Genomic DNA, 7,500 nt, shown 5'->3' on the forward strand with positions numbered 1-7,500 from the left:
ATGTCAGGATATGGATCGAATAATAAATATTCCTTTTTAGGTGGTCTCCGAGCTGCTGCTCAATCCATTAGTTATGAAATACCATTAACTCCATGTGTGTTATCAATATCTCTACGTGCGATTCGTTGGGACATGTACTTTTTACCTATTTCTTTCTAGGAAAGAAGTTGAATGTAGGGAATAAAGATCTTCCGTTTTTTATTCATCATTCGGGGTGATGACCTAAACCAGATAGTTATATGAGTGAAAGAAAACTGCTTCTAAATTTGCAGTAAAAAGATTAAGTCTCATTCCCTATGTACAAGAGTTCAGCGGAAATAAACAGTATAAATTACCCCAAGATTGGTTGATTAGTCATCATGATTTGAAGCGGGTAGAAAAGATCAACTGGATGGAGTTTTAACGGTTGTATGTATTGCCATACCGGGGATCAAGCAAAAATGAGTGGACGGTTAGGAACACCAAAATACACAAAGGATTAGTAATGGAGATAATGTAAGTTATCCAAATGGGTATTTCTGCATAAAATAAACGGAATCCTAATGGGGGCTTTAAGTTGGTAGAAATGATCAAGCAGTACTTCCCCACGATCCCGATCCCGAGTATGCTCCTATCCACTAGTTAAAGAAATAACTATCAGGAACGAAGTAATCCTTTATTTTTAGAGCCCTCCTCTCTTTTTCTGAGAAAGAAGAATAGGAACGAAAGAAATAGAATTGCAATAAGAAAATGAAAAATACGAAATATTTTCTATTCTTTCTTTTCTCTATCCATATTCATAGAGATAGACAGGTAGAGTTCTTATCATGATTCATGAGCTAATGTCTAATTCTTTTTTTCGTAATCGAAATAAATGGGGTCGAAATATCTATTGTTGATCCAAGGAGTATTTTATTAAAGGATTAAGTAATTTTATTACTGAACAAAGAAAAATAGAAATTTTAAATTATAAAGGATAAGATCAATTCGGAAGCATTTTTTTGGTATTATAGCAGACGGAATTGCATTGGTCTAATTTGGGGCTCTTCGATGCATCTTTACTCTATCTACCCTACTAACATATCGGGATAATACTGAATCAGTCCTTAGATTTATTTATGGCCATCGAGGAGCCGTATGAGGCTGAAGTATCATGTACGGTTCTGGAATAGCGATGAAAGCAGTGATGTTATCACCGACTATGATTATCTAAACAGTTCAAGTACAGTTGATATAGTCGAGCGCAGTCAAAATATGGTTTTTGGGGGTGGAATTTGTGGCGTCAACCTATAGGGTTTACAGTTTTTCTAATTTCTTCCCTAGCAGAATGTGAGAGATTACCTTTTGATTTACCAGAAGCAGAAGAAGAATTAGTAGCAGGTTATCAAACCGAATATTCAGGTATCAAATTTGGTTTATTTTACGTTGCTTCCTATCTAAATCTCCTAGTTTCTTCATTATTTGTAACAGTTCTTTACTTAGGTGGTTGGAATTTCTCTGTTCGTACATATTTATTCCTGAGCTTTTCGGAATAAACGAAGTGGGTGGGGTTTTTGGAATGACAATTGGTATTTTTATTACATTAGCTAAAGCTTATTTGTTCCTGTTCATTCCTATTACAACAAGATGGACTTTACCTAGGATGAGAATGGACCAACTATTAAATCTTGGGTGGAAATTTCTTTTACCTATTTCTCTAGGTAATCTATTATTGACAACTTCTTTCCAACTCCTTTCACTATAAGGGCATACGAGATTTCTATTCCGATTTATAACTTCTCTCAAACAAGAGAAAGAAACAGCAAATTATTCATAGAAATTCGCCATATGTTCCCTATGGTAACTGGGTTCATGGATTATGGTCAACAAACAGTAAGAGCTGCAAGGTATATCGTCAAAGTTTCATGATTACCTTATCCCACACGAATCGTTTACCCGTAACTATTCAATATCCTTATGAAAAATTGATCACATCAGAGCGTTTCCGTGGTCGAATTCACTTTGAATTTGATAAATGCATTGCTTGTGAAGTATGTGTTCGTGTCTGCCCTATAGATCTACCCGTTGTTGATTGGAAATTAGAAACCGATATTCGAAAAAAACGATTGCTTAACTATAGTATTGATTTCGGAATCTGTATATTTTGTGGTAACTGCGTTGAGTATTGTCCAACAAACTGTTTATCAATGACTGAAGAATATGAACTTTCTACTTATGATCGTCACGAATTGAATTATAATCAAATAGCTTTGGGTCGGTTACCAATGACAGTAATTGAAGATTACACAATCCAAACCATTATGAACTCTACTCAAATAAAAACAGCCACGGGGAAACCCTTTGATTCAAGAACGATTACCGATTACTAAGATTCCGTTTTGATCTAAAGCTAAAAGAGCGAAGCTTCTTTTATTTTACTCGATGAATAACTAAAAATCCGACTCTTGATTGATGAGAATGACGGTTTGCTTTGGATTCAAAATCCATTCACATATCCGTGATTATTTCGAAATCTATAAATGTATAAGTAATCTATAAAATAGAATAATATCGAATTTCGAACGACTCTTTCGGACTCTTTCGGATAGATAAATGGAATTAATAACTCTATCTACACCAACTCACACCCCATATAGGATGAAATTCAATAAGTAACTTATCCTAAAAAACGGGGTAACTTCTTTTGTTTTTTTTTTTTTTTCTGATTTGGTCAATAAGATTATGAAACATTTCAACTTATTTATCTCTTTTTACATATAATGGATTTAACTGGACCAATACATGATTTTCTTTTAGTATTTTTGGGATCGGGTCTTATATTAGGGGGTCTAGGAGTGGTATTACTTACCAATACCATTTTTTCTGCCTTTTCATTGGGATTGGTTCTTGTTTGTATATCCTTATTTCATATTCCATCGAATTCCCATTTTGTAGCTGCTGCGCAGCTCCTTATTTATGTGGGAGCCATAAATGTCTTAATCATATTCGCTGTGATGTTCATGAATGACTCAGAATATTACAATGATTTCCATCTTTGGACCGTTGGAGATGGAGTAACTTCACTGGTTTGTACAAGTATTTTTGTTTCACTAATTACTACTATCCTAGATACGTCGTGGTACGGGATTATTTGGACTACAAGATCAAACCAAATTTGGAACAGGATTTGATAACTAATGGTCAACAAATTGGGATTCATTTATCAACAGATTTTTTTCTTCCATTTGAACTCATTTCTATAATTCTTTTAGTTTCCTTGATAGGTGCAATTGCTATGGCGCGTCAGTAATAAATACCTATAATTATAAATCTAATACCAGTATCTTTCTTTGTTTTGTACTTGTTATATTCGAGTCAATCAAACCGACCAAGGCTTAATTGTTGTTCATATTGAAATGAAATGAATCCAGATTGATGAGGATTTGTTTAATGATGCTTGAACATGAACTTGTTTTGAGTGCCTATTTATTTTCTATCGGTATTTATGGATTGATCACAAGTAGAAATATGGTTAGAGCACTTATGTGTCTTGAGCTTATACTGAATGCCGTTAATATAAATTTCGTAACATTTTCTGATTTATTTGATAGTCGCCAATTAAAAGGCGACATTTTCTCGATTTTTGTTATAGCTATTGCCGCCGCTGAAGCAGCTATTGGACCAGCTATTGTTTCGTCAATTCATCGTAATAGAAAATCAACTCGTATCAATCAATCGAATTTGTTGAATAAATAATGCTAATTATATTAATGTGTTAATCATACAAATAACGAAAAAAAATTCACTAATTCAAATTAGCATCATGTACGGCATAAACAAAGATACGACCATGTTTGCTAAAACGTAATAAATCAAAGTATCTTGGCCCTCTCTCATGAGCAGATCCAGAAGTCGATTTATTAGAAAACAATTCTGGTAAATCATTGATTCGTCTGGTGTCTACAATATCTGATTCAGTTATTATTTGACTAGATCGAAAATTTATGACGTTCAAAAAATGGATAGATCCAATGTCACATTCAGTAAAGATTTATGATACATGTATAGGGTGTACTCAATGTGTCCGAGCCTGCCCCACAGATGTATTAGAAATGATACCTTGGGACGGATGTAAAGCTAAGCAAATTGCTTCTGCTCCAAGAACAGAAGACTGTGTAGGTTGTAAGAGGTGTGAATCCGCTTGTCCAACAGATTTCTTGAGTGTCCGGGTTTATTTATGGCACGAGACAACTCGCAGCATGGGTCTATCTTATTGATACGTTACAGAAAACTTCACTTGAATCCATTTTTTTTCTCTTTACCGACAAAACTCCGTACTCGATAAAATCTATTATTTCGAGCACGGGGTTTTCTGGTCAAAGTGTATCTTATCTTGTCTTTACCACGAATGATTTTCCTTGGTTAACAATAATTGTTGTTTTGCCGATATCCGCGGGTTTTTCAATTTTATTTCTTCCCCATAAGGGAAATAAGGTAATTCGATGGTATACTATATGTATATGCCTAGTAGAACTTCTTCTAACAACCTATGCATTCTGTTATCATTTCCAATTGGACGATTCATTAATCCAATTAGAACAGGATTATAAATGGATAAATATTTTTAATTTTCACTGGAGGCTAGGAATTGATGGAATTTCCATAGGACCCATTTTACTGACGGGATTCATCACTACTTTAGCTACTTTAGCGGCTCGGCCAGTTACTCGGGATTCGCGATTGTTCCATTTCTTAATGTTAGCAATGTACAGCGGTCAAATAGGATCATTTTCTTCTCGCGATCTTTTACTTTTTTTCATCATGTGGGAGTTAGAATTAATTCCTGTTTACCTACTTCTATCCATGTGGGGGGGGAAGAAACGTTTGTACTCAGCTACAAAGTTTATTTTGTACACTGCTGGGGGTTCTATTTTTCTCTTAATGGGAGTTCTTGGCATGGGTTTATATGGTTCTAATGAACCAACATTAAATTTTGAAACATCAGCTAATCAATCGTATCCTGTAGCATTAGAAATAATATTCTATTTTGGGTTTCTTATTGGTTATGCTGTCAAATCACCGATTATACCTCTACATACATGGTTACCAGATACCCACGGCGAAGCACATTACAGTACATGTATGCTTCTAGCCGGAATCTTATTAAAAATGGGGGCGTATGGATTGGTTCGGATCAATATGGAATTATTACCCCACGCTCATTCTATATTTTCTCCCTGGTTGATGATAGTAGGCACAATGCAAATAATCTATGCAGCTTTAACATCTCCCGGGCAACGCAATTTAAAAAAGAGAATCGCCTATTCCTCGGTATCTCATATGGGTTTTACAATTATAGGAATTGCTTCCATAACCGATACGGGACTCAATGGAGCCATTTTACAAATAATTTCTCATGGATTTATTGGTGCGGCGCTTTTTTTCTTGGCAGGAACGAGTTACGATAGAATACGTCTTGTTTATCTCGACGAAATGGGAGGAATAGCTATCCCAATGCCCAAAATATTTACAATGTTCAGTAGCTTCTCGATGGCCTCTCTTGCATTGCCGGGAATGAGTGGTTTTGTTGCCGAATTGGTAGTATTTTTTGGCATAATTAGCAGCCCAAAATATCTTTTAATGCCAAAAGTTTTTATTACTTTTGTAATGGCAATTGGAATGATATTAACTCCTATTTATTCATTATCTATGTTACGCCAGATGTTCTATGGATACAAGCAATTTAATGCCCCAAACTATTCTTTTTTGGATTCTGGACCACGAGAACTATTTGTTTCGATCTGTATCTTTCTACCCGTAATAGGTATTGGTATTTATCCGGATTTCGTTCTCTCATTATCAGTTGACAAGGTCGAAGCTATTTTATCTAATTACTTTTATAGATAGTTTTCATGAATAAGACATAAAATCAAACAATGTTGTGATTTCAAAAACCGTTCGTTGGCCAATGAAATAAAAATAAGACTTAGTTTTTCCTATTTTAAGTAAAAAAAAAAACGAAGTGAATTCTAATCGGATACGTTTGGCCTTTTGAGAACCATTTGAATCACTACTCGATCCAAATGGTTCTCAAAAACTCAGACAAACTTTCGTTACATATGCTATTCCTATGTATTAGGTCGCTTCTTCAATTAGCTGTTAATGTGAATGAACCATAACTATGTAGCCCTATTCCTAATAGATTGACCCCAAAATAACATATCCAAATTATAAGAAATCCCATAGAAGCCACAATTGCGGAATTCGCACCTTGCAAATTTGGATTTGTTCTAATATGTAAATAAATAGCGAATATAGTCCAAGTAATAAAAGCCCAGGTTTCCTTGGGGTCCCAATTCCAATATGATCCCCATGCCTCGTTAGCCCACACTGCTCCTGAAAGAATACCTATGGTTAAAAAGATAAACCCTAGACTAATCACACGATAACTCCAACGATCCAATTGCTGAATCAATTGATATCTGTGGTAATTTCTAAATGAAAGAAAAGAATTGTTTAGTAAAACATTGGTTCTTTCATTTACATATTGGATCGCACCAAAGGAAAATGGCCCAATTAAAAAATGATTGTTTTTAGTAAAAACCTCTATGCTTTTTCGAAATGTAATGACTAGAAGAGCTACTGATAATAATGATCCACATAAAAGAGCTGCATAGCTCAATAACATCATACTTACATGCATCATTAACCACTGGGATTGGAGAGCAGGTACTAATGTTGTGGATTGATGCATTTCAGTTAAACAACCCGAAGTAGCAAATCCTTGGGTAAAAATAGCACTTGGGGCGGTTATTGCGCTTAAATTATTTTTATGGTTCTGTATTTTAGGAAACATATGAATAATGGAAAAGCCCCATGAAAGGAACATTAATGATTCATATAAATCACTTAAGGGAAAATGTCCCGAATAAATCCAACGAGTAACTAATAATCCGGTTATACAGAAAAAAGTAGCTATCATGCCTTTTTCTAACGAATCGTATAGTCCTACGATTTCATGGACTAATAAGGTCATCACATAAATCGTAATTACTATTGAAACGATAGAAAAAGAGACGTGAGTTAATATATGTTCTAAAGTCGAAAATATCATAAAAATAAAGGGCGTTCTTTCAATACTGGAATAGAAATGAGGAATTTAATTCATTATAGGATTTATTGTATCTCTTTTAGAAGATGCCGCCACTCGGACTCGAACCGAGATGCTCTAGCACTGCTTCCTAAGAGCAGCGTGTCTACCGATTTCACCATAGCGGCTTGCTAGAAAGCATAATAACCCATTCAGATTAAATCTGCGATATTGTAAGGAGTCAATTCAATGTAATTTTTTTGAAGAAAAAATCAAATCAATGAATAAAGACTCATTGAAATTCCTATTTGAACGTTCAATAATCATTAGTCTTGTGGGAAGGTCTTTGTTTTAAGAACGGACTTTTGCGAGGTTTCAGTTCTCCCGGAATGGATCAGTTGGAACTATATAGTTCGGTTCTTAATCCAGTAAAAAATGTCCTTTATTCATCA

This window comes from Eschscholzia californica, unplaced genomic scaffold (assembly GCF_041429995.1).
Source record: "Eschscholzia californica isolate CP2 unplaced genomic scaffold, dmEscCali1.0.p SCAF_204, whole genome shotgun sequence".
In the NCBI taxonomy this organism is placed as follows: domain Eukaryota; kingdom Viridiplantae; phylum Streptophyta; class Magnoliopsida; order Ranunculales; family Papaveraceae; genus Eschscholzia; species Eschscholzia californica.